At 53.9% G+C, this 25127-nt stretch overlaps 1 long non-coding RNA gene across 1 annotated transcript; it reads left to right on the forward strand.

Annotated features, from left to right (window-relative positions):
- The first annotated feature begins 1744 nt into the window (after window positions 1-1744).
- On the forward strand, window positions 1745-4451 carry LOC109503068. Its single transcript, XR_002161951.3, has 3 exons — window positions 1745-2020; window positions 2498-2666; window positions 3854-4451. It is a non-coding gene; the product is annotated as an uncharacterized LOC109503068 (long non-coding RNA).
- Window positions 4452-25127: the final 20676 nt, after the last annotated feature.

Raw genomic sequence — 25127 nt, forward strand, 5'->3', positions numbered from 1 at the left:
CGCCCTTCCCAGGCCCTCATAATCATGGCGTTCTGATTAATCACAGTAGAAGAGAATGTGGATGCACACTGCTCTCCGCTGTGATGCGAGCAGCCAGGTCCTTCGCACTGAGGCTCACTTGTCTTGTGTGTTTTGGTTTGTGTCAGGTGCCTGGAGTACCGAGGGCAGCACCCCACAGGGACATCGGGCTTATCATCAAAAAAATTTTTTTAATGTTTTATTTAATCTTGAGAGAGAGAGAGAGAGAGAGTGAGTGGGGAAATGGCAGAGTGAGAGAGGGACACAGAATCCGAAGCAGGCCCCAGGCTCTGAGCTGTCAGCACAGAGCCCAACCCAAGGCTCAAACCCATGAGCCGTGAGATCATGACCTGAGCTGAAGTCAGACGCTCAACCGACTGAGTCACCCAGGTGAACATGGGGCTTGTCTTCATGGACTAGTGTCACATGGGCTAAGGGCCGTGGGAAGGGGCTGGAGGAGGGGGACATGTATGTATAGTGGGGACCTGGCTCTCTCTTGGAGTGTCCAGGGAGAAGGGCTTTCAGGGAGAGGATAGAAGCCCATCTCCATTGGAGCTGGTCACAAGCCTGTCTCAAGAAGGGAGGCTACACAACGGAATACTACTTGGCAACGAGAAAGAATGAAATCCTGCCATTTGCAACGACGCGGATGGAACTGGAGGGTATTATGCTGAGTGAAATAAGTCAGTCAGAGAAAGACAGATATCCTCTGTTCTCATGCATAGGTGGAGTTTGAGAAACTTAACCAAAGACCTTGGGGAAAGGGAAGGAAAGAAATCGTTACAAACTGAGAGGGAGTCAAACCATAAGAGACTCTTAAATACAGAGAACAAACTGGGGGCTGATGGGGGGGGCGGGGGGAGAGCAGAAAATGGGTGATGGGCACCGAGGAAGGCACCTGTTGGAACGAGCACTAGGTGTTGTGTGTGAGCAATGAATCATGGGAATTTACTCCCAAAGCCAAGAGCACACTGCATACGCTGTGTATTAGCCAACTTGACAATAAATTATATTTAAAAAATGACAAAGGGAGGCTACAGGGAGTTTGGGCAGGGAGGGGTAGACAGGTAGGACACCTGGCAGACAGGTAGGGCAGAGCAGGACACCTTGACAGAATTGTCGGTGGAATTTGGACCCCCCCCCCCATGGTGATGGAATCCTACACTGATGGAAGCTGATCTTCATCCTCAATCACCACCGACCGTGCTTTCATTTATTCAGTGCCAGCTCTATACCCAACGCTCTGCCAACACCTTAACTCATGGCATCTCTCAACAACCCTTCAACTCCATTCCATGGATGGAGGGCGATGTTTGGAGAGTTTGAGCACCTACCCAAGTTATGGTGCACAGCTGGCCCGTGGCTAAGCCAGGGCCCAGACCCAGATCCTTGTGAGTTCAGACAAGAAGAAGACTGGTTACCTAGGAGTGGGGGATTAACTGCAAAGGGGCACAAAGAAGGTTCTAGAATGATGGAAATGTTCCATCTTTTGCTTGGGTGTTGGCTATACGGGTGTACACGTATGTCAAAGCTTAGTGAACAATATGCCTCAGATCTTTTTTTTTTTAATGTTTATTTATTTTTGAAGGAGAGAGAGACAGAGTGTGAGTGGGGGAGGGGCAGAGAGAGAGAGAGAAAGACACAGGAACTGAAGAAGCTCCTGGCTCTGAGCTGTCAGCACAGAGCCCGACGCGGGGCTCGAACTCACGAGCCATGAGATCATGACCTGAACCGAAGTCGGACGCTTAAGTGACTGAGCCACCCAGGCGCCCCTATGCCTCAGATCTTTGCGTGTCACGGTGTTGTGTTGTACACCATCCCTTGATTGAAAACCAGCAACAGAACAGGTCTCAGATTGCCCGCATCACAATGAGATAAGCTTCCGGAAGATTCTGAAGTCTGAAAACCTGTGCGGCAGACATACAGGCTGAGCGTTCAGTCTCCATCCAAACTGGGGCACTAGAGGCAGGGCAGAAGAGGCGGGCACTAAAAATAATTACAGGTGTGTATTTTTGAAGTATTTCCTTTGGGTAAGTGGGTTTTATTATATTCGTAGACCCATTGGAATTTTTTTTTAATTTTTTTTAACGTTTATTTATTTTTGAGACAGAGAGAGACAGAGCATGAACGGAGGAGGGGCAGAGAGAGAGGGAGACACAGAATCGGAAACAGGCTCCAGGCTCTGAGCTATCAGCCCAGAGCCCGACGCAGGGCTCGAACTCACAGACCGGGAGATCGTGCCCTGAGCTGAAGTCGGACGCCTAACCGACTGTGCCACCCAGGCGCCCCAGAATTTTTTTTTAAAGAGTAGCATTTTTCATTAGAATGTTAACATTAAAAATTTTTCCATAAAACTGCTTGTGTCCTCCCTCAAAACTGTAATTTTTTTGGTTAGTACATTTGAAATTGTTGACACTTTAAGATGTCTCCTCTCTGTCAGACCATAACATTTTTAATTGAGATGATTTTCTCTCTGCAGGTGCAGGGGTACCTGGTAAGCTCAGAGCAAATTCAGCTCTACAGAGAACATGTTCACGACTAGTTTTTCTCCACATTGAAACATGTAAATATTTCACCCAAATGCATTTATGGAGACTGGCTTCTTGTTTTTGTCCTGAGAAGCTTTCTTTAGCAAATACTCCGACGAGGTAAGAACTCATCAGATAAGTTACCTGTTTTGACGTTGTTCTCATACGTGATTCTCTCGAACGTTTCTTTATGTTTAGATGCAGCGAACTTGAAGATATTTTTATTTTGTTCTGTTCCAGTGCAAAATACTAATTTGCTTAATGAAAATTAGGGCTTCATTAAAAGATGCTGTCTACTAGTTGAGCTATTATTCCAAAGCACAATCATATCATTTCTTTCTTTTTTTTTAATTTTGAGGGGGGAGGGGCAGAGGACGTAGGGGACAGAGAGGGGGGAGGGGCAGAGGACGTGGGGGACAGGGAGGGGGGAGGGGCAGAGGACGTGGGGGACAGAGAGAAAGAATCTCAAGCAGGCTCCGTGCTCAGCATGGGGCTCCAACCCACGCCCCTGGGATCATGACCTGAGCCGAAATCAAGAGTCGGACGCTCAACCAACCAAGCCACCCAGGCGCCCCAGTCATATAATTTCTAAGCCAAATCCTATATGCTGTCAGGACTTGTTTCATTTGTCACCCCCTCAACCTCGTATCGGATAAATATAGTGTCTTCCTGTTTGCAAGCTTGCTTTCAATAACTATAATTTCCTCAAAGGCTCCAAAGCTAGAGTTTCTGTTGGCTATTGTCATTGTCGTTAAATTGTCTGATGCAACCAAAACACTCAGAGGGTTTATTTACAAAAGTTTCCGGCCATCACAGGACACTCAGATGCATTTACAAAGCTCTCCAAAAGCTCAAGTGTTCCCACAACCTTCCTCATGGCGGACAGCAAGGCACAAACTACCGCATGGAAGGTTTTATTTATTTTTTTAATTCATTTTAATTCAGTATCTTCTTGCTATAACAGGTCGCTCTTTAGTTACTTTAACTGAGTGCACATAAATATTTGTAAATTTGTCCGCGACACTGACATGATTTGATCTGTGACAACTTACGTGATCTGATGGTTACATCGGCTCACCTCGTTGGGCACAATTTTGAATTGTGTGTTCTCCACAACCTGCTCTTCCTTCAGATATCTGGTCCACACGTCTTTTTACTATAAGAACACGGCTTTTGTGAGGAAGCTTCCATCGCATACACATGCGTATTGTCACCACCATAAAACAAGTAGCTTTATCTGCAGGGGGGATCTTCCTCGGTGAATTTGCTAGTGCTTGTAAGAATCTCAGGTGCTTTGCCTCCAACAGGATGAAATTGTGAAAGTGGTATTTCTAGGTCATAAATTGGACTGAAAACATTGAACCTTTCTTGGAGTTCACCGATTTCCCGTCTGAAGTATCTGAGGACATGGGTTAAGATTGGCACCCTTTACCAGTTTGCCAAATCCTTCTTCTGCTGGTGGCACTGACGTATTAACAGCTAACGGCTGGCCTTTCACACGTGCACAAGAAAAATTAGAATCTGAAATGAGCCGGCTGAGTTTGGAAGGACGGAGTGTAACCTAAAAGAAAAGTCATGCCTCCAGGTGAGATGTGCAAGAGACCTTCTGCAGCCACACGTGGTAAAATCCTGTCTTTGGGCAAAGCCTTCCTCAAGGGACCACTGATGTTGGAGGCAGAAGCTTCTGTGTGATCCGTGTCCTTGCGAGGGCCTGCGGACAACATGAATGAGCATTTTGTGCCAACTATAGCTTCCGCGTAATTGTAATGACCTCGAGAAATTCAAACGCTTGGTTTTCGATAAACGTGTACTTTCATTATTTTAGCTCATTGCTGCCAAAGGGCTTTATTGCAAAATTTTAAAAGCATTAGCAAACAATAAAATAAGCACTTGGTTGGGTCCTTATCCCTGCAATAAAGAAAGGACTGTTTGTAGCGAGAGCGTGCCTGCTGCTCGCGGTCTGTATGCCCTACGGCAGGATGGCGGGCCTCGGCCTTCATCAGGTTTCACGTACGTTCGGCTTATAATGTCCCACTGATCCCACTGACTGCCAGTTGGGGTCTTTGGGGTTTTGTGGGTGGTGGCATGGGCCACAGCACACCCGGCTGTCCACCAAGTGTGGCCCTTGCTGGGAGGCAGGAGAGGCAGACACAGGGTCTGGAAGGCGTCTGCAGAACAGTCTATCATCACAGTCTATCATCACGGGCGGTCTTTCAGCTTCGACCATATGTTAACTTAAAACTGCTCACTGTAGGGGCGCCTGGGGGCTCTGTCGGCTCAGCATCCGACTTCGGCTCAGGTCACGATCTCACGGTTTGTGAGTTCAAGCCCTGCGTCGGGCTCTGTGCTGACAGCTCAGAGCCTGGAGCCTGCTGCTTCGGATTCTGTGTCTCCCTCTCTCTCTGCCCCTCCCCTGTTCATGCTCTGTCTCAAAAATTAGTAAACATTAAGAAAAAATTTTAGATAAATAAAACTGCTCACTGCACACATGGAGAACAAGACCGTCCCAGAAGCCAGGGACCAAAAGGTGGCACTTCCCAGACCGCACCTGCTCATTTTAACATTCACCACAATACTTGGTTAGAATGTGAAAACCCCGGCAGAAATGCCAAACTGACAAGGGCAGGGGAGGCAGGTGTAGACCGGGCCCAAGGTCACTGTTGTGGCTGGTGTTTGTACGACCCCCCAAATCCATATATTGAAATTCTAAACCCCAACGTTTCGGTATTTGGAGGTGGGACCTTTGGGAGGTAATTAGGTCATAAGGGTGGGTCCCTCATGACTGAGTGGTATCAGTGCCCTGAAACCTGAGTGGTATCGGTCGCCAGATGCCGCGTGCCTCAGTCTTAGCCTCCCGGGCTCCAGAGCAGTAAATGCCGGCTGTGTTTGAGCTCCCAGCCTCTGGTGCTCTGTGGTAGCGGCCTGAGCGGGGACGCAGTCACCCTCCTGGGGGATAATCAGCCGCTCCTGCCAGGGTGTCCGTGAGCCCAGGAGCCAAGGGACTTGATTTTTCTCTTCTCCTGTCCTCACTCAACGCCTCCAGACCAGGGGGTTGACCCCGTGTCTCCCGGCGGCCACCCCACCATGGCTGGGACAGAATCTTCAGACTTTGCCTTCTCTCACGTTCACCCACCACCCGCGTGGGCACTGTGGCAGGGGCCCCGAGTCAGCATTTCAGCAAGACTTCTGTGGTTCCCGTGCCCGTGGGCGCCTTCCCCCCAGCTGGCTCTCAGTCCAGTCCTGGCCCAGAGACCCCTCCCCCGGCAACTTTGTCAGGGAGCTGGGGCTGGAGGCCGTGAGCAGGCATCCCTCCGCCCCACTCACATGCACCGACACTTGCTTTCTCGACCGTGAACCAGGCCCCAGAGATGAGGCCAATGGGACGAGACGGGCAGAGGGCTGGAACTTCCCTGAGAACCGCTTCCCGGTGTTGCCGCGTGCTTTACATCCACGATCAGACAGTTCCCACCACGGCTCCGGAAGGCAAGCGGCCCAAACTCCCTGAGGCGACAGAGGGGGTCCTCGGCCCCGCGTGGGGGTGGCCCGGGGAGCAGCCGGCCCCCGACAGGCCGGGTCCCTGAACCCAAGCCTTGTGTCCGGGGCCCCTCCCGACCGCCGGCCTCCCGCTGTGGCACCTTCGTCCCCTGGGCTCTCTGCACCGGCAGACCGGGCTGGCGCTCTCTGCCATCTGCCCCCTCTGTGGCGCACCAGATGTTGGAGCCCGGTGTCCTGGCTTGATCCGGGAGCCGTTCTTCCCGAGTTGTTCATCTTCTCCCCCTCCAACGCATCATCCTCGAGGCCCGCCAGGGCACCTTCTCCATCCCGGCTGCCAGAAGGGGGAAGCCCGTGGAGGGAGGGGCTCCTTTGGGAAGGTTTGAACACAGTCGGTCTCTCTGCTCACCGTCCGCCGGCCTGCAGACACGTGGCCTCCTCTACAGAAAGGGAGGCAGGAGATCTGGCAGCTCCATGTGCAGGAGGAGAGGGAGGCGGTCCCCGGGCACCAGCAGGGTCTCCTGGAGCCATGTCTCCAACCGGCGGCCTGCGTTCAGAGCCACGTAGGCTCTGGCCCTGCTCTCGGGACGGCCCCGCCTCCTTCTTGTGGGGGGAGGGGCTAGAGGACGCTGTCATCAGGACCCACGGCTCCTTCGGGGAGCCTGGTTCCCCGGGGGGATGCCGTACAAACACCCCCACTCCCCCAGGTTTTTGCAGGTGAGCAAACTGAAGCCCAGAGGCTTTCTCTGTCTGTGCCCAGGCCACACGGCTGCCTCTCTCAGGGCGGAGCTTTGAACTCAGGTGGATCTGACTCTAGAACCCGCGTCCCGTCCAGGGGACCATTCTACCCCACCTGCTCACCTCCCCTGGCTCGCTTGGAGGTTACCCCTGGCCTGGGGCAGTGTTAGCCCTGTGCGTGGAGCCCTTGGTGCCTCCCTGCCCCCACGACCAGCATCTCTGCTTATTTGTCTCCCTTCCCCCTGGGATCCTGCTCCGTCACTGAGGCACGACCAGGGGACCTGAAGAACTGAGGCTCCCTCGGGGCTCCCCTGCTCCCGTGGACGAGCATGGGAGTCCCGTCTGGAGGAGGAGTGCACTCGGGGTGCTTCTGCTGCCCCGGGAGGGCCACATCCTTGCACCTGCGTGGGGCAGCCACTCACAAGGTGCTATTCTCACAACAGAAATAAATCAATACCTCCCCGAGGCACATTGCACGCAGACACGCATTGAGAGAGGATACAGAGCGATTTGTCCAAATGATATAAACGGAGGACTTTCCAGACAGATCCGTGGCAGTACTTTGATTCCCATGCGTTCTGCGCTATGACGAGGGCAAGCCTGAAGCTCCCTCCCGTCCGTGGTCATCGGGTCTGTAAATGACCCAATAAACCGAATCACCTTATGGAAGCCTGCCCTTAATGTTTATTTGTTTATTTTGAGAAAGAGAGAGAAAGAGAAAGCAAGGGAGGGGCAGAGAGAGAGGAGAGAATCCCAAGCAGGCTCTACGCTTTTAGCGTGGAGCCCGATGAGGGGCTCGAACTCACAAACCGTGAGACCATGACCTGAGCCGAAATCAAGAGTCTGACGTATAACGACTGAGCCACCCAGGCGCCCCCAGGCTGCCTTTCATTCCGAGTGTGCTTTGATTGGGCACCTATTATGTGCCCGACAGAGCTAAACACGCAGTCAGCGTTTTGGAGCCTGCCCAAGGGGGTCTGGGGAGAGAATGGAAGGAGCAGAATTATAGGAAGGAGGTGATCAAGTGTCTTCGGGGGACCCTCTGTCATGGGCTCCTACCACCCCTAATGTCATGTGTGTGGCCTGGGCAGTGGCCTGGGCAGATACCATCCTTCATTTGGCAATGGTTTGCTGAACACGTGTGCTCCCGGACACCTGCTTCCAGGTGTGTGTGTAGAGATACAGGATGGCCGCCCAGACCACTCGTGTAGGGGACATGTGACAGGTAAGCACAGAGCCAAGTGCTACGTGCTGGCCCCTGCTCAGGGTTGGGCAGAGGACCCTTAACCTGGCCAAGAGGGGGTGGCCAGTGGGGCTTCCTGAACAAAGACCCCTCCAACGTGCTGAGGCTGCAGGGGGCCCGGTGGAGAACCAGCCCCAGAAGGTGTGGGGGCGACAGGCAGAGGCTAAGGTGGGTGTGCCAGGCGGGACCTGGGGACACATCACCTGGGGGGCTGAGAGGTCCGGGATGGGGGAGAAGACGTGGGCCACACCCCCAGGGGCAGAGGCAGAACAAACCTGAATGTGTGATTCGGAGGCACCTGTGCAGGGGAACTGCCATGAGGCAACCTCGTTGGGAGGGGGCTCAGGCCTGGTCGGGGATCCGCTTCTATGAACAGGTTATTTCAGGCTTAGTGACTGGAATCTGCACGGGTGGGGGCATTGTCATCAGGGGTCAAAGCGGGGCTTCTCTTATCTTTGTCTTTGGGAGTGGGGACACCAGGTCGAGCAGGGGCGGGACGAGAGCGGGGACAGCAGCCCAGCACCTTCTCTCGGGGAGTCTGGGGGTGGACGGGGAGGAGTGGCCGGCCAGCGGGAGGGACGACAGCTTCAGCCCCCCTTCCTGCAGCCCTGAGTGCGACCCGTGTGATCCCTGCAGGTTTGCCCGGGCTGGGCGCCCTGTCGGGGTGCGGCCAGGAGCAGCAGCAGCCGGGCCTTCCCCTGGGGCCACCGGGGGTGAGCGGCTCCGCCTGCACCAGACTCTGAGCGCTCAGTGTCCTCAGGGCTGTGCTAGGCACAGGTCAGCTTGGAAGCGCGGACCCGCTGCCCATGAGGAGGCTGGGCCGGCCCACCACCTCCAGGGACATTGAGAACGGACATTGCACCCCAAAAGCTCTGCATCTCCAAACACCGTGCACTTGGCGATGTTCCAGGGTGAGAAGTCGCTGGCTGTGGGGTGCAGGGAGACTGGCCGATGCTCACGGTGCAGGGCCCCCGCTCCAGAAGCAGGGTCAGTGGGCCGGGCGGGCCTGTCCCTACACGCGGGGGCGGTGGCCTCTCCACCTGCGGGGCCGCCAGCTCCCAGGGCTGTGTCTCAAGCCTCCTCGCTGAGTTCTGAAGTATTTGCGAATACTAAATCTGAAGGGAAGGATTTTTATTGTGCCACTTCAAATTAAAATCTCTCCATTTTGTGGAATTGTCAGCTGCCGGAGGAAATGAAACTGTTTGTCGGCTTAATCATTTAAATACGACGTCTGGAGATGGGTGGCGGTGAGCGGGGGAGAGAAAGGTGCTCTGGAAACGATGGTGCCCCATAACTTCCCGTCCGAGGGCCTAACGGAACAGGCCTGCTTGGCATCGGTAAACACATCAGGCAGAGAACAGGCCCGCGGGCTTCTGGAGGGCCTGCCTGTGCGGGAGCAGCAGGTGCGGGAGGGCAAGGGTCTCGGGCCGCTCGGCCACTGTAGCAAACCCCGCGGACCCGGGGCTTGAGCCACATGTTCACTGCCCACAGGGGAGGCCGAGAAGCTCCAAGATCAGGGGGCTGGCACGTTTGGGGCTCGGTGCGGGACCATCCCGCTGTGTCCTCACGTGGTGGAGAGAGACCCTGTCTTCTGTCTCAGCTTATAAGGGCACGAATTCCATTCACAAGGGCTCCACCCCCAGGACGTCCCAAAGTTTCTACCTCTTAACAACACCGTATTGAGGACTGGGGCTTTGATATACACGTTCAGGGGGACAAGAGTCTGTAGCAGGTCACAAGGACGACATTCATAAGAATGTCATCCTACAGGGGCGCCTGGGTGGCCCAGTCAGTTGAGCGTCTGACTTTAGTTCAGGTCATGATCTCGCAGTCTGTGGGTTCGAGTCCCGTGTCGGGCTCTGTGCTGACAGCTCAGAGCCGGGAGCCTGCTTCTGATTCTGAGGCTCCCTCTCTCTCTGCCCTCGCCCGCTGATGCTCTGTCTCTCCTTCTCTCTCTTAAAGATAAATAAACATTTAAAAAGAAAAAAAAAAAAAAAGAACATCATCCAACAACCCCAAGAGCTAAAACCCTCTAACTGATCTGACGCATCCACACGCATTTGCCTCTTGCCTCCAGGTGGCTCAGGGCTCAGGCTGCAGACCCCACTCGCAGGCAGAGGAAAGCAGGGTGACAGATGTCAACATGTCTGTGTCCTCAAGAGGATTGCAAAGCAGAGGGAAGAGCCTGGCCTCTAGAGATGGATCCGGACTTCGGTTCCTGTTCTCTGTTTGTCACCAGCTGTGCGACACAGGGCGCCCGGTTAAATTTGAATTGCAGATAAACCGCCAGTACTCTCTGGGTAGGTGGAGCCCGTGGAATATTTGGGATATATTTATACAGAAATATTTGTTGTCTATCTGAACTTTACATCTAACCGAGCGTCCTGTGTGTCAGCTGGCACAGGCAGGCCTCAGTTTCTCTCAACGTCTCGGGTTCCTCATCCCAGAGCAACGTCCACCTGGCAGGACAGGATGATTCCAGGCCCCACGGGTGCCGAGCCCAGTGCAGGCCCCCTCAGCCAGGGGGTGAGTCTTGGGTGCCCCCCTCTCAGTGCCCCAGACACATAGGAAATAACCAGACAGCCACGGGAGGTGACCGGCAGGCACGGGGGTGGGAGGCGGCCATTTCTGCCACTGTCGGGCCAGGCCGAGCAGAGCCCTGCTTTGGGGAGGGGAAGGGGGGCTGGCCAGGAGCAAATGGGGGCCCTGAGGATAGCTCAGGAAGCAGAGGAGACTGCCTGCAGTGTCTGGGGTGGTGACAGAGGAGCGACCTCCCTGTGGGGACCCCTTTGCTTTGGCTTTCAGAGTGGATAGGAAATGAGGGAAGCAAGGCCTTGGGGGTGCCTTGGGTGGGGCAGAACTGAGAGGAGTGAAGACAGCCACGTCTGGGGAGGGTCCTGGGTCAGGGAACGAAGGGGCACAGGAGGGGTCAGCCCAGAACCTCCAAGGTCGCCAATGGTGATGTGGGGTCCCAACCTGGGACCGGAAACTCTGGTGTCATGGCCCCGGGAGTAGGCTGCCTTGGGACATGGCCCCATGATGAGGATACACCCTGAGTATGGTCGGAAGCTGTGGCTTGCTTCTCGCCCACAGACTACAGGATTCTGTGGGGGCCATGGAGGTCCCTAATCTTTTGAGCTCAAGCTCATCGAAAGGGAGGTTATCCTGCCTGGGCCTGGCTTAATCAGGTGAAGGTTCTTCCACTAAGGACCAGGACCTTCCGGAGGTGGGAACCCTCTCTCCCGCTGGCTTTCAGGAAAGACACCGCTGTGAGTTCTACAGCTGCAAGGAACTAGATTCTTCCGACAGCTGTGGGAGTTCAGAAGAGGACCCTGCCCTCAGATGAGACCCCCAGACCCCACTGATACCTTGAGTACAGCCTTGTGAGACTCGCCCAGAGGACCAGCCTGGACTCCTGACCCACAGCAAGTATGAGATAACGAGCAGGCGTTATTCAGCCTGCTGGATTTGTGGTGCCTTGTTACACGGCAGAGGCAGCTAACGCACGCACAGAGTGTCCCGCCCCTGCGGGCCCGTGGTGCAGGGAAGGAACCCGGGGGGTGGCCCCGCGAAATGAAGCGTCACGGGTCTGGCGTGTGGACCCCGAGTGGAGGACAGAGGCAAACCTTCCCTCAGGGCGACCAGGGGTGCGGGCTGGGCTGGAATCGGGGCTCCCCGCCCCCCAGCAGGCACGGCCCCTCTCACTCCTGCGCCCACAGGGAGCAAGACGCCCTCCAAGCACCAAGCCCTCATCTCAGACTTGAGCAGGAGGAGCGGGAGGAGGGAGAGGGAAGTGGAAAACGGTGGAGAATGAGAAGGCAGGGGAGGGCGCAGGGAGGTGCGCACTCTTCCCTCTGCCTGCGAGGGACCAGGGTGCCAGGGGCCTGCCGCGGACGCCCGTCGGCATAACGGTGCCAGCCCAGCCGGTGCAGCAAGACGCCGCCGACGTCCCCGGCCCTGGCTGCGGCCGCACCTTCTTCCTCTGTCCCAGTCAAGGATGGAATTTACACCGGGATCCGGAAGGGTCCCCCTGCCACGGCGTTTTCTCTCTTTCTTGCTCTCTGCACAGCAGGGAATTCGCATTTTTAATGCTCTGTGCTACATGTATTGATTGAAATTATACTGATTTGCATTTTTGAGGTGGTCAGCCCCTGGAGCTCTCCTAAGCCACATTCCTTAGAGAGAAAATCGAGTCAGAGCGGAGGACCGGGGACTTGGAAGCGGCCGTCGGAGCCCTTTTTTGGGGACGGGCCACGCCGAGGGCTCTGAGGACAGTCTGCCCTGCGTGGGGAGGCTGGTGCTTGGGGCCTGGGGTTCATGTTGGCTCTCCCTCCAGGAAGGGTGTGGCTTTTATCCTGGGGAGGGGTACCTGAAGTTAGCCAGACTGCTGAGGTCAGAGGACCCCGGTCCTGGGTAAGGCAAGACTGACCTCACTTCTGACACCGGCATCGGTAGCGGGAGGAATCCCAAACCACCCTTTGTGGGATAACTTGCTAGAAAGACTCGGAGCCGCTACAGTGGTGCACTCGCAGCTCTGGTCTATAGGGCAGGGGTGCGGGTGAGAACCAGCCCAGGGCAGGGGCACGTGGGGCACAGTCTGGGCAGTCTCCACACATGAGGTCCACATTGTCCTCTCCCCACGGGGACAGGACACACGCACACACACACACACACACACACACTGCTCACAGCACCACGCTGTGACAACATACACCGAATGTCACCAACCAGGCAGGCTCACCTGAGCCTGGGGCTTTATCAGGGCCCCATGGCATGGGCACAACTGATGGATGACCGATTGGTGCCCACAGACTTCTCAGTCCCCAGGTTGGGTGACACTGTATGACCCAAGCACCCCTCCCCCATCCAGTCTCGGGCTGGTCTTGCTGACGTGGTTGTCTCCACCTTAAACAAAGACCTTCTTATGGGGATGACACAGGTCCCCTCTCAGAAGCCAAGAGCAAGGGCCAGACCACTCGTAGGTGGTAAATTCTTCACTACGTGGGCCTTTCTGGAGCCCCTGCCAAGGCCAGCCCACACCCTCTGGCTCTCTCTGAAGGACCCCAGGGCCAGCAGACAATATCTCAGGACAATCTGAGAACTAACCCTGCAGCCTGGTGAGCTTCCTGTGGGCAGAGCTGTGGGAGTCTGGTGGTGGACAGGAAGCTGAACTGGGGCAGGGGCGATGGGGGAGGGTGGACACCGGCCGTGACTTCTGGCCTGCACTGCCATACCTCCGCCCGCCCCCACCAGTGCTGGGCTGGCCCCGCCTCACCCCTCTCGTCTGGGGTCGTGCCTTGGTGGGCCCTCCCTGTTTCAGCGGTCTTGAGCCCACCCCTCCAACCCCGGTCCCTCGTTCATGGACGCTTTGAGCGGAGATGTTACTTTCCCATGGCTGCTCTACCAAAAGCCCACAGACTGATGCATCAGCAGCACAGATTTCTTATCTTGCCGTTCCTTGCCGTTCGAGAGGCCGGAGGTCCCTAAATGAATATGCAGCAGCACTGCGTGCCCTCTGGAGGCTCCAGGAGAGAAACTTTCTTGCCTTTCCAGTTTCCAGATGCTGCTGGCCTCCTCGGCCGGTGGCCCCTTCTGTGCTCCTCAAAGCCAGTTGGGCAATGTCTTCCAATCTGTCTCTGGCTCTGACCCCCAGCTTCCCTCTTATGAGGACTTCTGTGATGACAGGGTCCCGACTGATGACCCAGGACCATGCCCTCCACCTCTGCAAAGTCCCTTAGCCACGTGAGGTCATATATTCCTAGGTCTTTGGGGTGGGGACATGGGCATATTTGAGGCCATCGCTCAGCCTCCCACAGGGGGAGATAATCTTTACATTATCTACACCTAAAAGGTACCAACGCATTATGTTACCCCTCTGACCGTCTGCTCCCCACCCCCCACCAGACGAGGTGTCTCCTGCAGGCAGGGACTTGTATCCTGCTGCAACTCCAGGTTCTACTAAGTGTGGGCACATAGTCGGGGGTCCGTCCAGAGACAGGAAGGGAGGCAATGGATCCAGGGGCACTTCCTGTATGCCTGACATGGAGCTTCTCGAGAAAGGTCAGAAGGAAGGTAGAGAGTGGACCCCAGGGAGGGCTGAGACTTTGTTCCATGCGGCTGGGTATATCGGCACACCCAGTCAGGATACCCGCCATGGGGGCTGGCGGGTCACACCCTGCTTCCGAGGAATGTGGACAGGTGGTCCTGGGGAGGGGCGGGCTGCCATCCATCATGTAGGTGGGTTCTCCTACTGGTGTCCCCAGGACACGGAACACAGAGCCAAGTGTTCTCTCTGGCGGTCCCACTGTCCCCCCAGGATGCTATTCTAGCCGGGAATCTGTGAGCCATAAATAAAAACATGAAGACCAGGTTCCCGGAATTCTAGGGAGGGCTCTGACTTCGGGGGTGCCCGGACCCCTCTTACGGCCTTGTAGCAGGAAGAGACGCAAGCCATACTCGGGTTTCCCAGCACTCCATCTGCACTGGAAGCTGTCCATCAGCCTGTCTCAGTTTCCAGAAGGTACGATATCATTGCTCATTGGTCACCTGCGTGAGCCCAAGGTGGGAGGGAAGCGGGGACGGCAGTGGGGAAGATGCTGTTCGTTCAGGACAAACAGCCATCTCCACTACTTCTCTGAGCCAGAGCCCCCACGGCCTGTCCTCCCATGGAGACCCCCGTTCCTCTGCACCCTGAGTCTCCCCTCTCCTGGAAGGTGGGCCTGCTCTCCTTCTGAGTGACTCAGACATCCTGAGCTGTTGTTTTTAAAAGTCTCCAGAGCCCAAAATAGCATCGTCTTCCTTGGGCACATAAAGGTGATTTATGAGAATTTGCCTGTTTTACAACACCGATGTCAGAACGGCAGAGTCGCGTGGAGACCCTGTCCGCGAGCAACCCTTCTCCAGCTTCCCCTCTTGGTTAAACCAACTTCTTGCTCTCAGCCAGTTATTCCCAAAGTGCGGTCAAGAGCCTGGCATTTAGCAAAATCCCCGTGTGTCATATGTTTCCAGGACACATTCTTCATTTGTGATATTTAACAACAATGAAAGGAGATGTCTACTCATTGGGGGCCTCCCTAGAAATGACTTCCATTAATTTGTCACAGGGTTTTATGATGACATAGGACAGTGAGTCTGCCAGGCGGCCCAGGGGGCCTTTTCACAGAGAGGGGTGTAAACAGCCCTTCCCCAGCCTTCGCCGGAATGACCGGCCCTCCCACCTGAACACTTATCCACCGGTTTATCTCCCCGCGTAACCATCCAGACACCCAGGGCACTGCCACTCAGCACCCTCGGTGAGCCAGGCCATGAGTGGCACTGCCATGTTGTCTCCCCGTGACCCCCGAGACACCCAGTAAAGGGGAAGAACTTCCCTGGGGAGCCTGGGGGCCCAGCCGGTTGGGTGTCCGACTTCGGCTCAGGTCACCATCTCACGGTTTGTGAGTTCGAACCCCGAGTCGGACTCTGTGCTGACAGCTCGGAGTCTGGAGCTGCTTCGGATCCTGTGTCTCCCTCTCTCTCTGCCCCTCCCCCACTCATGCTCTGTTTCTCTCTCTCTCTCAAAAATAAATAAACGTAAAATTTTTTTAAAAACAAAGGGAAAGAACTTCCCCAAGAGGTGTGGACACCACCTTTGTTCACAAACACCAGACTCCAGGCTGAGGTGTGCGTGTTCCTGGCAGAGCCGGGAAGGACATTTTCAGGGAGCAGCTACTACAATTTCCACTTCAAGTCCTGCCCCAGAGGTAACGAGGGGACAGTGGAAGGAGCAGATCATGATGATGATGGCGATGATGATGATGACGGTGGTTTGGGAGAAGGTGAAAGAGAGGGGTGGGTTGTGGCTAGAAAAAGGACACGTATGCTGAGGGCACACAGAGGGGAGACATGTGGTCCCACAGGGAGGCTGGGGAAACGTTGCAGAGGACGTGACACTGAACTGAGGCCTACGGGACCAGGGTGAGCTGGCCAGAGAGTATGAGCTCCAGGAGGAGGAACTCTCCAACAGGGACCACCGGCCACTGCAGAGGCCTATGGACAAGTAAGACGGGGCAGGGCTCTGGTGGGGCTGGGTGGGTGGCGGCAGGGGTGGGGGTGGTGGGGAGCGCCCAAGAACCAAGGAGGCTCCTGCATCGTGACAAGGCTCTGCATTGTATCAGAGCAAGAAGGAGCCGCTGTTGGGTTTGCAGCCAGGAAGTAACATCACCATGGCCATCATTCATGTCCCCATAACCTCGCAAGTACCTACTTTGTGCCAAACACCCTCTAACGGCCTCTGATGACTCATTTGCTGCTTAGAACTCCCAAGAGGTAGAGACTATGTTAACCTCATTTTACAGAAGCACAGAAAGGTTAAGCAACTTGCCCAAGGACACACAACTGAAATTTCCCGGTGCAAAGCCAGAGTCCGAGCCCAAGAAGTCTGGCCAGAGCCCGCCCCTTGGCCGTGCCTGTCTCCTGCTACATGGATCTGGCTTGCCCTTGCCCTTTGATGGAGGCCTTGGCTCCTGGGAAAGGGTGAAGGTGCAGGGGACAGAGTTGGCTGCAGAGAATTTCAGAAGCTTGGACCCCCAAGTTCTGTAGCGTGTGGGGACCTTTTGCCTCTGACATCAGAGCCTGGACCCCACTTAACAGACACATCCATTCTCAGGGACTCTGTCTTCCTACTAATCGTGCTGGTAGAAATCAGAGTCTTGTCCATCAAGAGTCTGAAAGCTCCACTTTCAAAAGATGCTTCTCATTGTACAAATGAATGTCCATCTCCTTATAAAGCTTTCTGCTTTGAAATTCTGGGATGAAAGGGCTAGAGCACCAGTGACTGGAGTGGTGGTAATAACAGCAACAATAATCATGATCACCTACTGCACGAATATTTTAGTTTTGAAGTCAGGGAGGGCTAATTAGTGCTCTCTGACTTCATGTTCCAACCCCGTGCCACCCTCTTCCTAAAAGCTGGAATACTATCAGGCCGAGGAAAGCGACTCATGCAGAAATAGGGCTTTGGAAAATTAGTGCTCTCACCCCGAGCTTTCGCTTCCCATCCCTGGGCCTTTTGAAGATCTGGCAAAAATGCATTAATGCGACACTAGAATCCAGGACAAATTCTGTAGAAGCTCAGGGTCACATGTCTACCTTGCATTGCTGGCCTCGGGACACCGAGATTTCCGTCCCTCAACCAAATCGAGGGAAATCTCTCACCTTGGGCAGGTCAGTAAGGGCCTCAGACGGTGGTGTGAGCGTGAAAACTCAAGGCCACCCGGACCTGGTAGGGGGACAAAGGGGAAACGTGGCCCCCATCCCCGGGAACAGTCAAGCCAATCACACAGGATGTCCTCGGCCGCACCGCCCTCCTCTCCCTGATGGCTGCCTCCACTGCCTGATGGGCACATGGGAGGCTGCCGGCCGGGCAGGCTGGGCAGTGAGAGACAGCACAAAATGCTGACACCAGTGGCCATCCTGCTGGAGCTGCAGAAAAACCAGGGAAATCTTGGCCCAAAGAGAAGGAATGGAGTCTTCCAAAGTGGGATATGATCTCCAGCCAGGAAACTCACATGGGCACGCCCTGGACAGAGCAGACGGCATGGCCCTTCACTCTATGCATTTCAGAATTAAGTACCCCCCTGCTCAGCCGGGTTCTGAATCTGTGTAGGGCGGCTGGAGGAGCAGGAAGCACCTGGGGAGGGCTGGGTAGACTCCACCTGGTCCTGTCCCCGTCTACTCGGACCACTGCAGCAAACACCACTGCCTGGGGGCTCAGACAACGGACCTGTACCTCTCACAGCTCTGGAGCTGGAGGTCCAGGATTCTGTTCCTGGCAAGAGCCCTCTTCCTGGCTTCTTGCTGGGTACTCACATGGCAGAGGGAGCGAGTGCTGGGATCTCTTCCTTCCTTGTAGGGTGCCCATCCCGTCGGGGGCCCTATCCTCATGACCTAACCAACACTAATCACCCCTCCAAGGCCCCACCTCCCAATGCCATCGCACTGGGGGTTAGTCCATAATCCCTCCTAATGATCATGAGGCAGATGCAACCATTTTGCAGGTGACGAGGAGGGGTGACGTCGCTGGCCTGAGGCCCTTGCTGCCGTTAAGTGGCTCAGCCAAGATCCGGGTCTGGCAGCTGGCTCTTAACCCCTGAGTCTCTATTTCCTTTTTCCTTAAAAGAGTTTTTTTTGTTGATGATGTAAATAGCATTTCTAAATTAAAAACAAATTGCATAGGACATCTGGATTCTCCTATCTGTGTCTTTTTTCAGCTTTATAGTTGCTTTGGTGAAATCATATGAAGAAAACTGCATATATGGCCTCGGACACATATGTAGTTGGGAAACAGCCTTTTCAGACAATCGTGGGCATCTTATTTCATACTACACTAAAATTTGACAAGTGGTAGTTTCTTAAAAGTTAGTTGCAATGAGAAATTCCATAGCTATGCCTTTTGCACTCTCTTAAGTTAAAACGTATTGGTTTATCTTACTTGGGATGACTCTTTCACCCAGGCATGATTTTTTTATTAAGTTTTAAATTTTAATTCCAGAATAGTTAACACATAACAGCTTTATCGAGATATTCACATACCACACAATTCAGCCATTTGGTGTGCACGATTCAATGGTTTTTGATGTAGCCACAGACATGTGCAACCATCGCCACAGTGAACATCGGAACATTTTCATCACCCCCAAAATAAATTGTAGGCTTTAGCTATCCCTCTCTTATCTTCCCTCCCTTCGCCGAGCTCCCACAGCCCTAAGCAGCCAGCAAGGTGCTCTCCGTCCCTATATATTTCCCTATTCTGCACAGTTTACGTCAACAAGCCTTTGTCCGGCTTCTTTCTCTAGCACAATGTTCGCAAAGTGCATCCATGTTGTAGGGTGCCCTGTGTTTCATTTTATGGCTGAGAGCTACTCCGTTGCATTGGTGAATCACACATTTGCGTATCCGCCCACTTGTTGGTGGACATTTGGGTTGTGGCCACCTTTTGGCTACTGGGATTCCTGCTGCCATGAATATGCATGTGCAAATTCCTGTGTGGACTTTCACTACTCATTCTTAAGACCCCTGGGCATTTGTATGCCGCAGGGGGGCTCTCTTTGATGCCTGGAGCTTTTGATGTGGGACACACTTGATTGATTGGGTCAGCACAAAATATACAGTGCAAATTAGGACACTTTGAGGGGGAGATGGGGCCCGGTGAACAGTTACCCCAGGATGGCAGCCCCAGGCAGACTGGAACGTATGGTCACCCTGCTTGCAGAGGGCCCCCTTCTGCACAGTCACCTCCCCCAGATTGGCACTCAACCTTCTTAAATCCTACGCACACGAGGCTTGCTGCCCCCTTCCCATTTTCAGGCAGGCTTTAATAGTGGATGGCCCAATTGGAGAGTTTGACAACTTGTCCCCTCTGAGTGTTTGGGGCTTGAGACTTGACCCGGGGAATCTGGGCAGGGTGAGTGCCCGATCTCCCCAGCCCCTAGTCCCAAGTCCAGGTTCCAAGGGGATGTTTGTCCGGTCTATGCTTTCTGGAACTCACTAGAATGGAAGAGAGAGTGTCCTGAGCAGCGACCTCACTTGTCTGATTCAGCAGCCACAGCATACATTTTGGCTAAGTGAGCGGACGGATTTAAGAATGACTGACCCTAAACTGCTGGGCACTCTGCCTGAAGGGAGGCTGACCCAACTGTGCGTGCGTCATCCTCTTCTCACCCGGCTCTCAGGGCACAGCTGGAGGGACACCCCCCACGGCACTTAGCAGATTCGTGTCTGCAGTAGGCGGGCACTCGATTCCCATTGAGTGAGGTATCACGCTCACGGACACGCGTGGAGGTATAGCACCTGCTTTCCACCAGTATTATTCTGCTGACTCTCTTCTGTGACCTGGACACCACCCCTCCCCAACAATTCACAGGGTCACATGCTCCTTCAGGACGCAAGTCTAGGAACGTGCTTACGGGCTCGAACCCCTGAGAGCAGACAGAGCTTAGGAGGGGGTGGTGCTCAGTGTTAGATAGCAGCCAGCCGGTGACCTTCAGGAAGTTGTCAATGGACAGTCAGGCATTCGGGTCTTGTGTATGTGTTTATCGTCTGAATTCCTCCCTGAGCTGTAAGTCCTGTAAGGGCAGAGATCAGGTGTGTTTATCCTACCACAGTACAGCTGGCACCTGGGACCCAGCACCGTAAATCCTCGTTGCATGAAGAAAAGGTGAATAAGTAGTCGATGTCTGTCTTCAGATGGGCATCAATGTCACTGACCGCGGGCTGCTTCCTAATAATGGTAACCGTGAGCACATCTAACGCACAGGAGCCTTCCACCGTGCGTCTAATTTAGTCTTCCGAGGCACACCCCTTTACGTCCTACTTTCAGGATGTGAGGACCAGTCAGGGGAGTGATATAGCTGGTCTGCCGTCATGCAGCTGGGACGTGGTGGAGGCAGGACTTGGATTTACTTGTTTCTTAAAAAGCAAGCAAGCAAACAAACAAACAGACACCCCGTGTTCTTCTGTCTCCCACTCGCTCCCTCTTGTTGGATACAAGTGTCCACCCTGATTTTGTGGATCTCTGCGGTGGGTGAGTGGGACGGGGGTGCCGGGGGTGTTGTGGGGAGGAATTCTAGTACAGTTGCTCCGAGAAAAGATATCCTGGATTGCTACCGTCGCTTTATATAGCTGGGAGAAATGAAACTTCTCAAGCTCATTTGGGAAGCCGTGGGCCTGATTCAGCTTTTAAACACCTGCTCCAGGCCAGGCAGATCTGTGCTGCCTTCTCCAGAGCCTTTTGTTGGCTCCCGTAACAAAGGAAAACTCCAGGGCACCAGACATCAAGCCCAGAGCCAGGAGTCACTGTCTCCCGGGAGATTCGGTGTTTGCCTGCCCTCTCGGTGAAGACCTCAGAAACCCGAGAACAAAAAGCCGAGGAATCCTCAGCCCCACCCCAACCCCCACCCCGGGTCAGAACTCAGCCAAAGATGCACGTTGGAACTGGTGAAGTAAGCACGGGTCAGGACGTGCCGTGGGCGATGTGAAACCCACGCGGCATGTCTGTGTAGCCTGCTGGTTCCAGGTCTCTGTCCCCCTCTTTGACTATACCATTGAGTGGGGGTCGTAAAATCCCTCCCTGACCAAGAAGAAGCTTAGCCTGTGCCCAGGATTTCCCAGCCTTGTGGGGAAACACTGACCCGTTCCGTTACATTTGCCTGAAAGCTACAGAAAGCTGGAATAAACTATAGCTTGACCTGAGCCTGGTTTCTATTTCTTACCTACGAGAAAGTCTGTGGGGAGGCTCATATGGAAACCCACGATGCCTCGGGGGCCCAGACTACTGCTACCCATTCATTCTGGCATTCTCGGCTTGTAGCTTCCACGCACACACCTGTCGCCTCGGCTTTATCACGTGGCTACTGCATCACCGGCATCCCATCTGTGTGCCAGGCGGGAATGAGGAGAAGACGGAAAGCAAAAGGTACATGCTCAAGGATGAGCCCTCCCCCGAAGAGCTTTGCGGGAAGTCCCATGAAGCCACGTCTGCCTACGCATCGCTGGCCAGAAGTGCGTCACAGGCTGCCCTAGTACAAGAGAGGCTGGGACGTATAAACTTGTGGCTTGGCACATTTGTCAACACCCCACCCCCAACCTCCACCATAAGTTCCACTAACAAGGATGAAGAGGAGAGAGGATAGTGGCGAGTCAGCTAACAGCATGTAGCTGCTGCCACATTCTCTAGAGGGCTGAACGGTGAATATTTCATAAAAGCGCATTTTAAAGGTGAGCTTCCGGGGCTGGCTATACTGTATAGAAGAAAACAATGACCCAGGGTTTTGGGGCCTTGAATCCTTGTTGCTTATCAGGGGTTCTGCTTTTTGACACATTCAGAAAGTGGGGAATAAAATGGAGAAGTGGTTTTGCCCGGAGTGGCCCCCATGTGACACACTAAATAGAGCCTTGGCTTTGAACAGGCCCAGGCTGGGTCACGGAGTCATCCCTTCCCTGCTGGGTGATCTTGGACAATCCTCTTTGAACTACTTATATGTACATATGATGGTGAGTAGGTCTGATGTTTAGGCAGCGTGCTCAAATATTACAATATTATCATACTGAAATGGCTTGAGCCAGTTGGAAACGGCCTCTGCACTCTCCCTGCAACACCCCACGTTCCTTTGGCACCTCACCCCCAGGACTGCTGCTTGGCTCCGTGGCCATAGCCAGCCTCCGGTCCAGTGCTCAAGCTGCATGGTGCTTAATATTTTAAATGTTAGTCTCAGCTAGAATGATATTATCAACCTCTCCGCATTGTTGTGGAGGTTAAATGAAATTAGAAATGTAGAATTCATCATGGTGGCTGATGCTTATAGACTGGGGTGAATCTCAGGCCACACTGGAGCAAGCCAGCTGGGTATTTGCTCTGCATCAGGGCACTCAATAAGTGATGTGTCTTCCTCCCTCCTTGGCATGTTCCGGAAGCCTCTTCAAGCCTGAGGATAACAGCTTAGACAAGGCATCATTAGAGGAAGTGGCTTTTCTGCTCGATTACTCTCTGGATTGGCTGTGAGCAGCTCCAACGTCACCTGAGCTGCTACTTGAGGAAGATGGGGTCCAATGAACATTGGTTAGAAAAGGAGGCCATAGAAGGGTCAGGTGCTTTTTGGTGCTAAGAAAGGGTCTGTCCGTAGATCCAGAGCACCAATAAAATTCTTAAAGATGCTGCTACTGCTGCTGTTGATGACGATGATGATGATAATGGTGAGTGACTATGGTGGGGGCGATGATGATGATGGTGATGATGGTGGTGACGATGGTGATGATGATGGTGACAATGATGGTAGTGATGGTGATGATGATGGTGGTGATGATGATGATGATGATGGTGATGATGGTGGTGGTGATGATGATGACAATGGTGACGATGGCGACGATGGTGATGGTGACGATGGTGATGATGGTGGTCACTATGATGCTGATGATAATGGTGGTGATAGTGGTGGTTGTGGTGATTATGGTGATGATGATGGTGACGATGGTGATTTTTCTTGAGAATTCACAGCTCCTCCCTCTAGATAGAAGTATAGCCTCAGAAGAGGCATTATCTGGTTATCTCTACAGCTAGGGGTAAGCAAATCACCCCCACCACCAGTTGTAGTTGACAAGTGTCTGTCTCTGTGTTTCTAGCATCAGTCAGGTGCCCGACCCTTGGACAGGTAGTGTAATCTAGTCCCCAGTCCTCTCAGCCTTGAAAGGTAAAAGCTATCTAGAGTTTGGAGATAGAAAAGGTGTGCAGACTCAGCATGCCTTCCAGAAAACACCCGCCTTCCTTTGAACAGATTCTGGCATTGTTGAATTTAGGGGCTCAGTGAAATTGAAATGCAAGCTATCTTCTTGAATCATTGACATCTACTGGTAAACTTAGTAGATTGCAGGAGTGTCCCAAGTGGTGCCTGTCCCTCCCTGTGTGAGGGTAATGTTTCCTCAGCCTACCCACGTCAGCCCAGCCGTGTTACTTGCCTCGACCAGTGAAATGTGCACAGAAGTGACATGTGTTCCTTCCCAGCAGCAGTTTTAAAGGGCCACCATGAAGTTCCACCATGACTCCGTGCCTTGTGGTATGGGACTAGGGACGTCCAGGTAAGGGCAGCTCCTTCAGGTTGGGTCCCAGAATGAAGACAATGTGCAGCAAAGCTGGTGGCGACTGTTGGTGGTCGTGAGCAAGAGTGAGAGATTGATCTTTGTAGGGTTCAGCCATGGAGCTCTGGGGGTTGTCTGTTGATACAACCTAATCGAGTCGCAGCTGACTGATGCGGTTTATGAATCAATCTGGAAAGGACATCAATAGTTGAGACACACCGGCATCCAGCTTTGCCTTCTCTGCCTGGAGCCCAGGGTCTCTGGCAGTAACAGCAGCCGCTCTCGGGTCAGACCTTCTTTCCCGAGCAGTTGTCCCCATTTAAGGAGCTCTCCAGCCAGGCATCCTTGTTTCCAGGCTGCTGCATCCACTGGTCCCTTCTGTACATGCTTGGTGCTCATTCAACGAGGTGAATGAATTCTCTCATCCTCCTCGCAGGGGTCGGACTTTTGGGGACCAGCGAGAGACTTACCCCCCTGCAAAACCAAAGGTCTTTTCTCCCATGTCCCTGATCTCCCCCTCCCTTCTTTTTTAAGATCCAAATGAGCCCCATCCTGAGTACTTTGTGAGGTCTAGTCCCTCTTCCCTCCCCCTCCCAAAGCCCAGTGTCTCCTGGAGTGTGAGAGAGGAAGGGGATCCTCACATCTTCTGGCTTCTCCAGACACTGTTGCCTCTTCCCCACCCTAACCTGCCCCACAACAGAGACCACCCCTTCCATCACTACCCTCCCCCCCACCACAACTGCCTTAGAGCAGAACCACAACACAGGACAAAACCCTCAGACTTTGGTCTCAGCCACAGTTAAGAGAAAGTAAGGACTCCGCTGGGCACTGGGGCCCCTCCCCTGGGGCACCCCAGCCTTTGACTGGCTTCTCAGCATGTATCTGTCCACCTCTGGACCTTCTCTTTCCTCCAACTTCAGGCTCCAGACCTCCAGACTCCACAATGCCAAGGGGCTGTGCTCAAATTGTCACTTTATTTTGCAATGCAAACTAATCCTCTTCCTTACCCATGTGATAGATGTAGCAGAGCTCTCATCACAGAGAATCCCTAAAAGCCTTGAAACTGGGGCTTCCCCACCCCCCCCCCCACCAGCCAGATCAAATTCTGAGGCAGTCCTTTTCTCACCTGCCTTCAGAGCCCATCACTTGCTCAGAACAAGCAGAAGAAGCAACTTTTCCTCTTTCTGATACACAAGTGTGTCTGAATGGACGGTAGACAGCTGGCATTTTCTTTTGCTGACCCTGGACTGTGGGATGACCGTTGTGGGTGGGGGTGGGGGTAGGCAATCTCGGCTTCCCTCTCTGGCCTCTGACACGGGCAGCCTCCCCCTTGCACTCAGCTGGAGTCTGCAGCTGTGTTCAAGCCTCACCTGGCACCTGGCGACCAGCTCCGAAGACGAGGCAGGAATTCTAAAGTCTGGGCACTTAACCTCCCCCAGAAGGAAAAGCCACCTGGAGTTCATTCCCTGTCCCCACCCCAGCACAAGCAAGTTTTCTTG

The sequence above is a fragment of the Felis catus genome, chromosome C1 (genome assembly GCF_018350175.1).
Source record: "Felis catus isolate Fca126 chromosome C1, F.catus_Fca126_mat1.0, whole genome shotgun sequence".
NCBI classification, from domain to species: Eukaryota; Metazoa; Chordata; class Mammalia; order Carnivora; family Felidae; genus Felis; species Felis catus.